General features: G+C 39.7%; 1 pseudogene across 1 annotated transcript; it reads left to right on the forward strand.

Annotated features, from left to right (window-relative positions):
* Positions 1-774: 774 nt before the first annotated feature.
* Positions 775-7,949, forward strand: LOC143575365 (histone-lysine N-methyltransferase ASHR3-like; annotated as a pseudogene). Its single transcript, XR_013142744.1, has 11 exons — positions 775-1,111; positions 3,169-3,318; positions 3,392-3,550; positions 3,817-3,843; positions 4,413-4,560; positions 4,678-4,774; positions 5,224-5,317; positions 5,410-5,488; positions 5,563-5,734; positions 6,686-6,766; positions 7,491-7,949. The product of XR_013142744.1 is annotated as a histone-lysine N-methyltransferase ASHR3-like (transcript).
* The last annotated feature ends 8,944 nt before the right edge of the window (positions 7,950-16,893 follow it).

Here is a 16,893-nt window from a genome sequence, read left to right on the forward strand (position 1 = left end):
ATTCCCGTCTGAGCTGATTTCTTCTTCATTTAGACTCGTTTTTCGCTCTCTTCAACCATGGAATCTACAATAATCACAAGCATGTAATTTCATGTAAGAATAATCAATAACCGTTAACGATTTATGCACAAAACAACATAAAAACTAACAGGAAAATTTGCGTGTTTTACAACACATTAGAGGATAAAGACTCTTTGGTTCTCTGATTTCATAAGAGTAGTCAATCTCATTATATACACTTTCATATTGAGCTTGTTTCATTTAAGTTAGTCATAGTTTAGACCCAAACTCGTTTAAACTGATTCAACTCGAGCCTTATGTTATTATTATTATTAGAGGGGAGCATAAACCGAGTAAGAGCCGCAAAACCCAACGCGGATCAGACTCCCGTTATTTACAGTAGGGTTGATTCCCACCTTACCGGGTCCTAAGAACACCATAAACAGGCTTGGGCCGGGTCTCGCATAAACCGGGTCCTAAGAACACCATCTAACCAATCTCTTTACATAAACCGAGTACGACCCATGAGACCCAAACCTATCATACCCCGTTATTTACACCACAGTCAAGTCCCAGATCCCGAAAACACCACTAAAATCAATCTCACGGGTCTTATCTGTTTACACACCCGTAATTAATAATAATATTATTATAATACAACTTTCCTAACTCCAAATTTTTCAAAACTTCCCGCCTATAAATCCCCAACATTTTTCAACACAAACCCTTCTTCTCCACACACAGACTCTCTCTCTGTACGAACATCAGCTCTGTGTGTGAGTGTGTGTGCAATTACATCTCAAATTCTCCAATCAATCAACCGATCAAACACCCATTTGCCCTAAACAATTAAAACCCACAAATTCAATCTCTAGGGTTTGTGCATTCGCTCAATCACATAACAAACAATGCCTGATTTGGGCAATCTTATCACCACGCCACCAATTCCAGCTGCCGATTTAAACCCTTCAACGGAATTGGATGAAATCAAGAAATCAATTGAACCAAGAGTTTAGATGATTATTTAAGTGAGTGGGTTGCCAAGAACGATGAGCTCGGGGCCCTGAAATCCAAATCGTACCTTCCGTTTCTCGTTAACGCACCGAAACCGGTACAATTTTTATTAATTTTGTGTTTCTTAGGGGTTTTTGTTAATTTTAATTTGTTACTAAATTTTAGGGGTAAATTGAATTTTGGACTGAATTATTAATTGTAAAATCAATCAATCAATCGTACCCAGTAAAAATCCCGCATCGAATGTATATATATATTTTTTAATTTTGTGTTTTTAGGGTTTTTATTAATTTTGCTTTGTTATTAATTTTTAGGGTTAAATTGAAATTTGGACTGAATTTTTTATTGCAAAATCAATCAGTCAATCAATCGTACCAAGTAAAAATCAATCAATCCATCGTACTCAATCAATCAAACTGTATCATATATTTTTTTTATTAAGGTTTGTTTGGATCGTAAGGTTTGTTTGGATTCTTTTGGCGAGCATGCGGTTCACTGCAAAGAGTTGCCTGGGTTTAAGTACAGGCATGATTTGGTGAGGGATGTTCTATGCGATATTCTTAAACGAGCCGGAATTTCGGCTAAAAAGGAAGCCCCCGTCAACTTTTTTACGGATCCTCAAGAAGGAAGATCTACATTACGACCGGCCGATATACTTGTTTTTGGGTGGGTAGGGGGAAAACACACTTGTGTCGACCTCACAGGAGTGTCCCCTCTTGTTGGGATTAGGGACACTGGATTTGTAGCAAGCCAGGCAGCATTGAAGGCGGCATCGGGCAAGGTTGCTAAACACGAGAGAGCTTGTTTGGAGAATCAACACGTGTTTATCCCCTTCGCCTTTGACACTTTTGGTTTCTTATCTCCGGATGCCGTGGACCTTTTGAATAGGGTTCAGAAAGTTGTGTATAGTAACGTATCAGCCCATAAGAATCAAAACTTTGTTTTTAGTCGGATTGGGTTTGCTATCCAAAAGGGGGTTGCGGCGCAGCTTGTTGCCCGCTTACCTGCCACTTCATTGTAAATCGTTTGGATGTTTCTAACCCCAATTTATTTCCCATTAATTTTGTGTTTTTAGGGGTTTTGTTAAGTTTGCTTTGTTATTGATTTTTAGGGGTAAATTGAATTTTGGAATGAATTATTTGTTGTAAATTTAATCAATCATTCATATCCAACAAAAATCCCGTCAATAGCAAGACTGTTAACAAGGTATGGGGAGGGTGGGATGTACGCAAACTGCATCAGTTTTTTTTGATAATTTTGTGTTTTTAGGGGTTTTGTTAATTTTGCTTTGTTATTAAATTTTAGGGTTAAATTGAATTTTGGACTGAATTATTTTTGTAAAATTAATCAACCAATCATACCCTGTAAAAATCTTGTCAATAGCAAGGCAAACTGTACCGCTATCAGATATTGTATGGATGTTTTTTCTAATGGTAGGAAGTCTAAACACGACAATGTAATTTATTAATTTATTAACGCTCCGAAACTGGGGACGGTGTAAATTTTGTATTTTTAGGGTTTCTTTGTGTTTAGATTAAGCTCTAGGGTTTCTAGTATTTTTTCTGTAGTCAGTTGTACAAACTTTATAGGGTTAAAATTGAGTTTTTGGGCTGAATTATTGTAAATGTATAATTGGATATGATATGCATGTCCTTTTAATGGTAGGAAGTCTATAAACATTACTTTCTCCACGTCCGAAATCGACATCGTTCCTTCTGTTTCTCGTTAACACCCTGAAACTGGTAGAATTTTTATTGTTTTGTGTTGATTTTTTACTTTTAGGATTTCTCTGTGTTTAGATAAAGCTCTAGGGTTTCTAGTATTTTTCATGTAGTCAGTTGTACAAAATCTATAGGCTTTAAACTGAATTTTGGAATGAATAATTGTAAAAATGTAATCAAAATATTATATGCATGTCTTTTAATGGCAGGAAGTCTATAAACATGACAATCTAATTATTAGGAGAAAGAAAATGTTTTAGATTCGGTGTTTTTTGCCTAATATCTTAGATCCCGAAATAACGGAATTTCTGATAAAATCGTATCTGACACTATATATATATATATATATGTATATGGAATTGTGTGATTATTGATATAAAAGTGTTACTAGTTCTACTTCTAATTATGGAAATGTTATCGTTGCTTATCGCAGTCTGATTGTCTCGTGTGTGAGAGTGTAATCTACCCTGGAGAAGAGATAGCATGTGTTGTTCGTGGCTGTAAAGGTTCTTATCATCTGCAATGTGCACGGGACTGGCTTGGTTTTTCACAATCATCAAAAGCATTCAAGTGTCCTCAACATGTAATTATTTTTAAGTTATCTTTTAATTGTTTTGTGAATTATATGTTAACAATTAGATTTCTTTCTTAAATAGGTATGCTACCTATGCAAAAAGAGTAATCATATATGGCGGTGCACTAGATGCTATACAGCATCACATGACAAGTGTGCTGCATTCCCGGAGTATGTTTTGCATTCTCGTGATCACCCTTCGCAAGCAATCTGTTGGAAACATGAGTGGCCACCATCGAAGGTCAATCTCTTCATTCATCATCATGAATTCATGATCGTTATATTCTTATGAATCATTAAAAGTTCTTGTTTTGATCCGTTAAACAAATTTTCTAATTATATTTGGCGACTAGTTAACTTTTCTAATAAAAAGTTACCCATTTTGACTCGTTACGAACCCGCAAGTAGCAACAAAATGTTTATTTTGTTTCAGTCTATTGGTTGATCCTCATTTTAATTGATTAAGCTGGGTGACAGGACTGATGTTATGTCTTGTTGAATAAGCAGCCTGCAGTGCCAACTAACAGCGTAGAGGTGAGATTTCTTACATGCATTTACTCTTCAATACTTAAATGGATGTTAAGTTAATAGTTTGTTACATGTTTTACATGTTTGATTGAGTTGACCCAAAACATGTCGGTAAAACTCTAGACCTGTTCAATCTGTTTGACCTGTTTTAGCTATAAGCTACTTTTTGGTACCGGTTGACTTGCTTTCATTCTTCATAAATTAATCTATGTAAAGTTAATAGTTTTTAATGTTTTAATGTTGTTTCAATAAATTGTTTTAGCTTAACTTCACATATTGATTACATCGTGACTTTTCAAATTAGGTCAGATTGAGTTGACTCAGAACATGTTGTGTCTAGTCTATAATATTCACTATAATAAATAGCGTGTTAATGATGTTTTACAAAGTTATAATATTTCAATAATTTGTAATATGGTTCTTTTGAACAAAATGATTTAGGAGATTTTATGCATTAAAAACTTACGTTTGGGGACTTGAAATCTCTCTGATGTTTTCAACTCGTTTCCCTTTTAAGTTACTTTTTGGTACCCGCTATTTTTTTTCCATGCTAACCTTTTATTCATAAATAACAGGAATTCTTTTGTCGGTTACCGCTACCATGTACCATGCAGGAGTTTAACATGGATCTCATATCGAAAGACCCGGTAGAGAACGACAAACTGGAGCCAGTTGGCCCACCCGGCCCGTCTAGCCCACCTGCATATGTGCAAATCAGGCGTAGTATCCTTGTCATTATTATGTTTCTAGTTTTATTAATCATTTAAGATCAGAAATATTAGTACAACACATCAAGTGCTCAAATGGTTTGCATTGTTATATGTTCTTAACAATAATTAGATATCTACCTTGTAAAGAAAAAGCGCGTTGATACTGGTAGGAATATTGGATGCACTGATTGTAGTTCTAGCACGTGCTCTAAAGATTGTGTATGCAGGTATGTTGCATTAAAATTTTTAACATTTTAGTATAGATCATATTTTTCTTATGAAGGAAGATCATCAAAATATCATTTTTTTTTGGTGTGCACAAAACCAAAGTAATCAAAATATCCCATGTAACTAAACCAAAGTAACGTAACTCACTGAAAAACCCAAATGTTTGGTTCTTTTTAAAATACATTTGGTCCGGTTTTGGTTTTGCATAAACCAAAAAAAGAAAGGAAAAAAACCGAACCGATGCACACTGTGTATGGTATGTGTTAAAACAATAACATTACCACTCGTATGTTATATTCGTTTTATATAAGGAGCACGTGGTGAGTATTAAATGATTCGTGAACCAAATCCACGTATCCTTAATAATGTCTTTTTGTCTTCTTTTTTATAATGATATGTAACTCGTGATTTTCTTTATTTGTATATGACACTGCATTTGATTAAACAGGTCTCTGTCTATAAGCTGTTCAAAAGCTTGTAAATGTTCAGATGCGTGCACAAACAAACCCTTTCGAAAGGAGAAGAAGATCAAGATTGTTTTGGTAACTTTGTTAGTTAAAGATAATAACGGGTTCAAGTTTGCCTTTTTATACTAACAATGTGATATTTTCTTCATGTTTTGGCCCATTTGTAGACCAAACGTTGTGGGTGGGGTGTAGAGGCAACTGAACCTATCAAAAAAGGCGAATTCATTATAGAATATGTTGGGGAAGGTAATTATTATTATTATTGTGATTGTAACTTTACCTTTTTTGCTTTGTACTGAGTTGTTAATTTACCGTTTCAGTTATTAGTGAGGCTATGTGTGAGCAAAGACTTTGGGACATGAAGGCCAAGGAGAAGAAGAACTTTTACATGTGTGAAATTCGAAGAGATTTCACCATTGATGCAACATTTAAGGGGAATGCGTCTCGTTTTCTAAATCATAGCTGCGATCCTAATTGTAATTTGGAAAAATGGTAAGTATTTGAACCTTATAATTGTTTTGTATGCTATTTGTTCTAGCTAATGCTATCTTGATTGTCAGTGAGTATCATTACAAAAACTCTTAATATATACACACACATACGCACGCATAGGGGAGGGTTTTAGGCAGAATACAGATTTTGCAAGAGCAGTAAGAACAAACTAAGTTATTCACTTTTCTAATCTCAAATTTATTCTAAGTATGAGAGAGAATATGATTGAAATGTAGATTTTATTAATCTCTCTTGATTATAAAAACAAAATAGGAACAATTTTCGTTTATTTTTAGAACTTACACGTGTGCAGATTATGTGTAGGCAAACATTATAAAATTAAAAGAAAACCATATTAAATAATTAATTTAATAGCTTTGTTATACATATGTATCTGAGAAGTAAATATTTTGAAAAAATATGAACCATTGAAAAGAAAAACCATATAAACTAATTAATTAATAGCTTAGTTATGTACATAACATATACATATGTATCTGAGAATTCAATATTTTTAAAAAATATGAACCATTGAAAATAAAATGTAAAAATTTAGGTTTATTATTTTGTTCTCGTTATGATTTAGTGCTTCTTGCTGTTCAAAAATTTATGAAGTGCTTTGTAAAGACTACTGACCTCCCCCCCCCCCCCCCCCCTCTTTCCCACCTTTTCTTTTGATATAGCAAAAGTATAAATTTTCAAATCATACGTGAGCTAGGAGGTATTATGCACTGAAATACACTTTAGTCAACTTTCATTTTATTTGACCTGCTTGACCGTTTCCATTTTGGTTAAATCCATTTATTTTTTTCTTTAGAGATAAATCATAACTGGAATCGACATGTTCATAACTATAACGGGCTGAAGTTGCAATCTTTTGACATTTTTTTTATCAAACTTATTTGATTGACATTTTTTTTTTGACATTTACACTTGGTGATTGTTTTTCAGGAATGTTGAGGGGGAGATTCGTGTTGGTGTTTTCGCTGCAAAATCCATCAAAGTTGGTGAATCGTTGACTTATGACTATCGGTACAATTCCTAATTCCTATTCTTTTCTTTGTTGTGGTTTTTAAACTAGGGACATTTATTGACCCCAAAAGTTGACCTTTTAAAAATAAGGACCACTTATTGACTCTAAAAGGTCAGCAATCAGATATAGTATTGACATGATAGGATCACTGTTAACCCATGATATCAATGGCATATAAAAGTTTGCGGGTCAACCCACATCTGTTTTGACCCATTAGCCAAGTTTCTTATTTTGACACATTTGATAAAACCTTTTAGGAGTGTGCACGTGTCGCTTTTAGCCTCAAACGGGGTCAAAAACTTTCGGTTCTTGAAACCCGTTCGGCTTTGGTTTGCATAGTGGGGTTGGCTCGGTTTTGCCATCTGGACTTGGAATTTTTTAGCCCCAAAAATTGACCCAATCAAAAGATTTTGGGCCTATTTTTTATATTTTTTTTTCTGTTAATGAACGATTAACGGACTCTTACTCATATGAGCCTAAACTCTTTGATTCACGCTGTTTATAATCCATCAATTCAATTACTAAAGGTAGGTTTTTTTAGATTATACAGGGTTTTTTTTTCTGTTTTCAGCACATGCAAAATCGAAATGGAAATCCAGTATTCGAAAAAACATAAAACCAGATCGTTGGTTTTGGGTTGGGCTTGGCTATGTCTGTTATTTTGGTTACGGCTTAGTTTTTTCGGTTTCATGCAGACCTCTATAATCAATTTTTGCAATTTAGGTTTGTGCAATTTGGGACTGAGGTAGAATGCAAGTGTGGTGCTGCTTCTTGTCAAGGGTATCTCGGGTCAAAAAAGAAAAGCCGCCATTATGGGCCCAAACCGATTGCATTTGACTGGGGTGCGAAACGACAGAGAACCACAGTTGCTAGGTTAAGGAACAACACACCATGATACATACACATGTGTAACAAAGGTAACCCGTGATGTATATTGGCGTCTTACCATTTCGTCACAAAGAAATAAAACTATAAGAGAAGGTATAGAGGAAGATGAAAAATAGTTTCTTTTATTTCGTTATTGACATCTTGGAGGTATTTTAACCCTTTTTCGGGCCATAAGTTTTTTTTAAACTAAATGACATTGAACGATATTTAGACTGTGATCTGTTGTCTTGCTTCTATAGCGTCTGCTTTATATTTTGTGGTTGTTTTATTCAAAGATTTAGATTAGTATTGTTGTGCAACAGTAACTTGGTAAGGTTGCTGTCATGTTACTCGAAGGTCATGAGTTTGAGTTGTGGATATAGCCTCTTGCGGAAATGTAGGGTAAAGATGAGTACATCAGGTTCAAGTTGACCCGACAGCCTGCTAGGTTTTATGCATGTGGGAGTCCCGTGCACCGGATCCGTTGTAAAAGAGTTTTTGGGGTCCATTTAATTTAACTACTTCGGTCCATATCAGAAAACAACCCGTGTTAGCCTAAACGGGTTAAATAAGAAAGTCATGGATTAAGGTTTAAATATTTGTGAGGATAGGTGAAACTTGGTATGCTAACATCACTAGTTACTTAGTAGAGATGTGCAACCAAACTGAAGCTAGGTTATAATCATATGCTAAAACCAGTTTAGGTGAAACCGGTAGGAATCCGAAGGTTTTTAAGTGTTTTGGGAAAATATACGTTGAATTCGGTTGTGAATAATGGTTTTTAAGTGTTTAGGACTTCGCTTATTTCCTTGACTTTCTTGTTAACATGTTGTAATCACGTGATAAATGAGTCATAAACGGTGTAAGCTGTAAGTAGGTTAAACACGTCATGAAAGGGTGGGTTGGCCTAGAGGTGCACAAAAAAAACCCGAACCGAAACTGGACCCGAAATAAAAACCCGGAACCGGTTTTTTTAATACCCGAACCCGTACTCGACCCTACCCGTAGGGTACGGATAAGGTATGCATTTCGGTACTAAAACCCGAACCCGAACCGGACCCGATATGTACCCGGTAATACCCGAAAACCCGAACCCGACGGTATTTCCAAAACCCGAAACCGAGTATTTCAAATACACGATGTATACCCGAAAAATACCTTAAAATATCCGAAAAATACCCCTAAAAAGTGCAACCTTTTAAAATATTTAATCTATACCCGAAAAATACCCGGAAAAAAGTCCGGAAAAACCCACAAATAGGGTTTTTTCAATACCCGAAAATATGGTATTCAAATACCTGGTTTTAAAATACCCAATTCTATACCCGACTCGGACCCGATGCATAGGGTATGGTTTTTAGAGGCAATACCCGAACCCGAACCCGACCTGGTTTTACCAATACCCGGTCATACCCGAACCCGATCCATACCCGAACCCGAGTATTTGAAAACCCCGATTTATGCACCTCTAGGTTGGGCTTATAGGTATAATTTTGTTGAAATTTTAAACAAGTAGATAGATTGATATTTTAACTAAACGAAATAAATAGGCTACCCCGAACATGTTTCTTAGAATGTAAGTTTTGGTTGGGACCTATTAACAACCCCTTTTAGGTCATCTTGAGCCTATAACCAAATATGGTTTCAACTTAATGTTCTCCAAATTAACTTATGAGAACATTAATCATTTTGACTACACATTTAATTAGCCATGTAGAGTTTTTATTTTCTACAACATATTTCATTTCTTTACTGTTATGGTTATGCTCATTCTTTACTTTGATCGTTGTTTAGTCGATATGATACTTTTAGATGGTATTATTATAATAGGAAAATCGTAATAACAACCTATATGATACGTTTCAAATTAAATACAACTAATTTCATATACTTTTTTGCGCTAGCAAACTCGTTCATTAACTATTTTATCTTATTCCAACATTTAAAAGTATGAACATGTTTTATATGATGATACAAATATAATTGTAATGTAGCTTTAGATATTGTATCAAAGCAATATATTGTATAGAGAATTTAGTATCAATCATAGAAGAAAGAGGCAATGTTATTATTATGTCTTTTATTGACATATACACACACCCCCACCCCACATTGCCATTGAAACAGTGAAAATATGCTCAATTGTATGTTATCTTCTTTTGTGGTCCTCTGCAACCTTTGAGAACATTGGATGGAAAAGTTTCTTCTTTACTTTTATTCATTCTACACACAAAAAAAACATATTTACTTTTTTAAGTATGGTACTGCGAAAACCCGACATGATACATTTATACGTGGTGCATAAACGATACTTAGAATGAGAGAGACGTCTACATACTGTATTGTGTATCGCATTCACAACAATAGTTATAAGGCTACATTAGATTTGAGTGTGGGATGAGAAGATCAAGCGGTACCAATGTAACTAAATACAAAGATCGTCAAACCATTTGGCGATCACTCCAACCTTGTGGTAACCTAATTGCCAATCTGTATGAAACGCCTACTTTGTACCTTAATGCATACAAAACCCTTTTCAAGCCCATATACAATAATCAGTTAATGACAACTCGTATATAAATATATAACTAGCTGCGTGCCCGCGCGATGCCGCGGAGTATACACGCAAACATGACATCAATTGCGTAACCGACGTTACCGTTTATATTGCAGACACCTTGTAACTTTTTCAACCATTTAAGAAAATCTATTTACAAACCATTTTATATAATTTGTATAATTTTAGTTAGGATTAAACATAATTAGATTATTTTGGGCAATTAAGAAATGCATAACCCGTTTTTAAGTTTATATAATTCTTTTTGAGCGGCCAAAGAATAAACCCGACTACCCAAGCTAACCCAATGACAAAAGACGACCCCAGACACTTGGAATCACTAGAAACACTAGTCAGCACAAGCCCACAATCTTGTGTTATGTGGAAAACTTGTCGCTCGAATACCAACTAGGGTAAAACCCGGTTGGGATCGGATTTGAACTTGAGACCTTACGGTCACCAGCTCAAACCTTCACTTCCCCTTCAATGCCAGTTGGCCTTTGAATTTATGCCCGTCTGTGGAGAAGTCGAGGAAACTATTGATTTGTTTGTTCGTGTGGGTTGGCACAAGCCATCTGGCAAGTGATTTCATAATTGAAGAGGTATGTACCCGCCTCAACATCGAGCGAGGCGGGTCAACCCACAAGATATAGACAAGAGGCTTGAAATCAAGATATCATGAAGGCACAAAGCCAAAACCTATGCGCACGGCGCATATCATATATGCTCACGCATCACATATGCTCACGCGTATCACATGCTCGCGCACCATATATGCTCACGCATATCACATCTGCGCGTGGCGCATATCGCATGCTCACGCATCATATATGCTCACGCATATCACATCTGCGCGCGGCGCATATTACATATGCTTGCGCATACCACATCAGCGCATGAAACATCTGCGCGTGAGAATAAAGAGAAGACTTCGCGCATCCTCAGGATAGGCACATATCACACGTGCACATAATCAACCTCGTCCTTATCCAAATCAGGATAAGGACAACCTTGATTGTGCTCGTCAGCAAACCTTCCAGAAGGTATCCTTTAAGGAATAAGAATATGCTGATGTTGACAGCTGCCAATGAAAGGTGGACAACTCAGCAAAACCCATGTGCTACCACGTGATTGCACATGGGTCAGGTAAAATGCCTGGGTCAGAGAACAATCAATGAAAAAGCACCAGGTGTCCTAAGGACACGTGGCGCAAAGCAACAGGAGGAGGCCAAAAAGGCCCTAATGGGATCTGAGCCCAATCATTGGAAACCCTAACACTATAAATACCACACCACCTCCACAAGGGAAAACAGTAAGCAAGAAAATACATTCCAATTCATTACTCACTCTCAGATTATTATTATCTTCTCCCACAATCTCTTATTCTCACACCGGAGGGTTACCCCAAAGAGGACCCCTCTCTCCCTTTCTGAGGGGTAAGTTCACGGTGCTGCACGTTTTGTAGGTGGAAGAACCATACTCCGGAGAACCATCGGTGAAATAGCATACTCATACCCGAGGAAAGTTGATCGTCTACCAGTGAGCCGATCCACGTTTCTTCATTGGCGCCATCACCTGTTACAACGGCAACAAAATCTCATCAGTTCTCTCTAAAAAAAAATTTCACCATGGTTTATGGTGTTCGTAACAGCGATCAAGTTCTGGAGGATATTGAGCGTGAGGATGTTAATGAGGGACAGCAGTTTCTGAGGGTGCCGCGTGATTCTGCGCGCACCACCAGTAACCATCCCCTTCATCACAACTCCTCATAGCCAGACTGAAACTCCTCCAGACGATCTCACGTTCCAAAATCTTACCGGCGCGAAACAAAAAGGACCAATGGGTCCAGAAGATGAAACCAATGACCCTAAAGAATGGCTCATAAACGAGCAACGACGTCTAATGGACAAGTACAATGAGCTGGTCAAACACAAAAAGTTAGCCGACTTAACACAAAGGCTAGCGTTTGATAAGCAAACCATTCAAGGAACAACAAAAAGGGCACGCGCGCCGGAAGATGGTCACTCTGTTCACACTGAACACGCCGAGTTTAGTGATGAAGTGCACAGCATGAGGAAGACGCGAGATACTCATGCAGGAGGCTCACAGCTCCGCGCGCACATCAATATGGCGCCTGGAGTCAAAGCCGATATGGATCTGTACACACCGTACAGCCCACCAGTGAGAGGGCAAGTGGACGTAACCACACCATACAGGCCAGCCATCTTGGTGAAGCATTCAAAATTCACTGAGCGCATCGCGAAGGCTCTCATTCAGCACAAAACCAAGATGCCAAGTGGTTTGGGCAAATATGACGGCACAACAGATCCAGACGATTTCTTACAAGGTTTTTATAACACTGGAAACCTAGAAAGCTGGACGATGCCAACATGGTGTCACATGTTTGCTCGCTGCCTTACTGGCGCAGCGCGTGTCTGGTTCGAAAGCTTGCCGACTGGACAAATCGATGGGTTCGAAGAGCTGTTGGAAAAGTTCCAAGCTCACTTCGTACAGCAGCGCAGACACACGCGCGACCCTGATGACATCATGCACTGCGTGCGCAGGAATGATGAAACGATTGAAGACTACATAACTCGTTTCAATCAGGAATCTCTTGCCATTGGAGGTATCACTGAGCAACTCTTGCGCGTGGCCTTTATACAAGGTGCGCGCAGTGATCAACTCCGCAGAGCTCTCGTGAGCAGAGATGGCATGCCAACCACTTGGGCTAAGCTAATGGAAGCATCGCGAGTCTTCGCGCGAAATGAAAAACAAATTGCCCAAGATAGAGCAAGAGAAAGAGGGCATCAAGCAGAGGCACCGCGCAACAACGAAAGAAGGGGCAAACAAAACTCTGTATGGTCCAGGTTGCAACAAACCAGTTTTTCTCCCGCAGAAAAGCAGGTGCAACCAAGCTCACCCCAGCCCCAAAAAGACATTCGTAATCGCGGAGAGGGTGACAAGAGGGAAGGTGGCAGAGATCCTAACAGACCTCTACCAAGAATATGGACCCCCCTCACTAAAACGCCTTCACAAGTGTTAAGCACTGAGAATGTCCAGTTCAAAAGCCCCAAGCCACTACACTATAAGGGACCATCAAACAGTGGCAAGTATTGTGAGTTTCACAAGTCCACAGGACACAACACTGATGCATGCCACCATTTGAAGGATGCAATTGAAAAAGATGTGAAATCAGGCAAGTTGGCTCACCTGGTGAAAAACCCAAGACCAGAAAATGAACAACCAGAAGGAGCCCCAGCCAACAAAAAGTTCAAAAGAATCTGTGTAGCCGAGGGAGGAAGGCAAGGGAAACGATCGAGAAAGAGAAGCGCGCAAGTCCAAGGAGATTGCCGCGAGCAACAAGTAATCTTCCCAAGAATCAGGGGAGGCCCTTCTATCAGCAGTCCTCTAGTCATCACTACACACATTGCTCATTATGAAGTGTCAAAAGTCCTGGTGGACACTGGCAGTGAATCAGACATCATATATGAGCAATGTTTCAGGAAGTTGGATCCAGCAGACCAAGCAAGGCTCGAAATTGTGAATGCACCAATCTCTGGTGTTTCAAACGAAATCATTCACCCCCTAGGTCAAATACAATTTGAACTAACTATGGGGGATGAGAAACACAAGCGAGCCGAAATTGTCAACTTCTTGGTCTTGCCCACCACTTCATGCCACAATATGAACTTGGGTAGAGGAACGATTGCCCAATTCAACGCCATACCGTCGCCAGCGCACGGCGCGTTGGGGTTCCCAACACCAACAGGTGTAACGTTCGTATACCGAGATCATTTGTGGGCAGTGACAAGTACACCGCGGGAAGGGAGAATGAAACTTCCAATGGCAGACAACGCGCCAGAGGAATGGATTCTCAACCCAAAATTCCCAGAGCAAACAATCACAATTGGAGCTACGATATCAGACGACACGAGGTTGAGAATGAAAAGATTGCTCACAACATATATGTCGGTCTTCGCGTGGCAACACTCTGATATGACTGGGGTTCCGCGAGACCTGGCGTAACATTCTCTCAACACGTTCAAGTCTGTAGAGCCAATTGCTCAAAAGAAGAGAGTCATGGGGGATGAGAAGGCGAAGGCCATGAATGAGCAAGTTGAGGATCTACTGCGCGCAAACATCATCCGCCCGATACGATACCAGACATGGGTAGCCAATCCTGTGATGGTAAAGAAGAGCAACGGGTCATGGAGGATGTGCATTGACTTCAAGGACCTCAACAAAGCATGTCCAAAAGATTGTTACCCCCTCCCAAACATCGACGCAAAGGTGGACTCGGTGGCGCCATTCAAGTTCAAATGTTTCCGGGATGCCTACAAGGGCTATCACCAAATTCAAATGGCACCACAAGATGAGGACAAGACTGCCTTCAGAACCGACAAGGGTGTTTTTTGTTACACAAAAATGCCCTTTGGTTTGAAGAATGCAGGAGCCACCTACCAAAGACTTATGGATGCTGTTTTCAACGAGCAAATTGGAAGAAACCTAGAAGTCTACGTGGATGATTTGGTGATTTAAAGCAGGGAGGAAAAACAAATGCTCAAAGACATCGAAGAAACCCTTTCGCGCCTAAAGGAAGTAAACATGAAGCTCAACCCGAGCAAATGCACTTTCGGCGTACAAGAGGGGAAATTTCTAGGTGTAATGGTCACCAAGGATGGGTTCAAGGTGAACCCAGAGAAGGTGGAGGCCATCCTTGACATGCCCTCACCATCCACCATGAAAGAAGTTCAAAAGTTGAATGGTAGATTGGTATCAATCAACAGGTTCCTAGCGAACCATGCAAGCAAATCTACCCCATTCGTTAACACATTGAGAAATTGCCTAAAGAAAAGCCAATTCAAGTGGACGCCTGAAGCTGAGCAAGCTTTCAATGAGATAAAAGAATGTCTGATAAATCTGCCCGCGCTCACAGCTCCACTTCCTGGCGAAACTCTAACATTGTACCTGTCAGCAGGAGAACGCGCCATCGGCGCAGTGTTGTTGGTGGATCGCAAGGGAATCCAAACACCGATATATTATGTGAGTCGGGTGCTGACAGATCCTGAGACGCGCTACTCCATCATGGAAAAGTTAGTTTTGTCACTAACACACGCGTCGCGTAAGCTTCATAGATATTTCAATGGTCATCCTATTGAAGTTCTGACTGGTTACAACATCCAGTAAGTCTTGCGGCGTCCCGCGCTCTCAGGAAGGCTGACAAAATGGGCGCTGGAATTAGGAGAGCACACGATCGCCTATAAGCCCCGTCCAGCAATAAAGGGACAAGTCTTAGCTGATTTCATCGCAGAAATCCCTGAAGGAAAAATTGAAGAGGCTCAGCGCGAGGTAGATCCTCCGCGAGCCAATGATGAAGAGAATGTTTGGAGATTATTCACTGATGGAGCTTCAAACAACGAAGGGTCCGGCGCAGGCCTCAAACTGGTGGATCCAGAAAATCATGAGTATACTTATGCAATCAGGTTGGATTTCAAAAGCACCAACAATGAAGCTGAGTATGAAGCCCTGCTGGCTGGCCTGCGCATAGCGCACAAATTCGGAGTTAAAAAGCTAGAGGCCCATGTTGATTCATACTTGGTAGCAGCACAGGTCAATGGCCTTTATGATGCCAAGGAGAACACCATGCCTCTGTATCTAGAGCAGGCGAAAAAGCTCATCGAGCAATTTGACTGCTACAGAATCATACATATTCCGCGCAGTGAAAACAAATCTGCCGACGCGCTGAGCAAGATGGCATCAACCAGCTTTGATCATTTTGGCAAAGATGTCAGGGTAGAAGTAATGAGCAACCCGTCGGTGGGAGCGAAGTCTGTCCTTGTAATTCATACAACACCTTCATCATGGATAACTCCAATAATGGAATTCTTGAAGGAGGGAAAGGTACCAGACGATCGCGCACAGGCGAGGAAGATAAGACACAAGTCGCAGAACTATGAACTGCTTGATGGTACATTATATCGACGCTCTTATCTTGGACCACTCATGAAATGCCTAGATGCTGAGGAAGCAAGCTATGTGATCAGAGAGATACACGAAGGAATCCGTGGAATACATGCTGGCCCGCGCATGGTGGTTGCCAAGGCAATGAGCGCAGGTTACTATTGGCCAGGCATGTACTTGGACGCGTTAAAAGAGATCCAAAAATGCAAAGCGTGTCAGAGCTATGCGCCAAACACCATGCGGCCAAAGAACAACTTGATTCCGGTGACCTCCGCATGGCCTTTCCATAAATGGGCAATCGATATTGTGGGTCCCCTACCGCAAGCGCAAGGGCGAGTAAAATTTTTGGTAGTGGCAGTAGACTATTTCACAAAATGGGTTGAAGCCAAGCCACTAGCAAAAATCACAGCCGAGGCAATGAAGCAGTTTATTTGGAGCTACATCATATGCCGTTTTGGCCTTCCCATGGAAATTGTGAGCGACAATGGCAAACAATTCACTGACAGGAAGATATCCAGCTGGCTCAAGAAATTGCGCATCAACCAAATTTTCACTTCAGTATACCACCCTCAGGGGAATGGCCAAGTGGAGCGCGCGAACCAAAGCTTGCTAAATGGGCTGAAGAAAAGGTTGGAGGGAGAATCCCATTCTTGGGTCGACGAGCTACCTAATGTTCTGTGGGCGCACAGGACATTAAACAAAACCAGCAATGGCGAATCCCCGTTCAGCCTAACCTATGGA

This window comes from Bidens hawaiensis, unplaced genomic scaffold, assembly GCF_021521415.1.
Source record: "Bidens hawaiensis isolate Kalapana, Puna unplaced genomic scaffold, B.hawaiensis_p1.1 tig00027346_1, whole genome shotgun sequence".
NCBI classification, from domain to species: Eukaryota; Viridiplantae; Streptophyta; class Magnoliopsida; order Asterales; family Asteraceae; genus Bidens; species Bidens hawaiensis.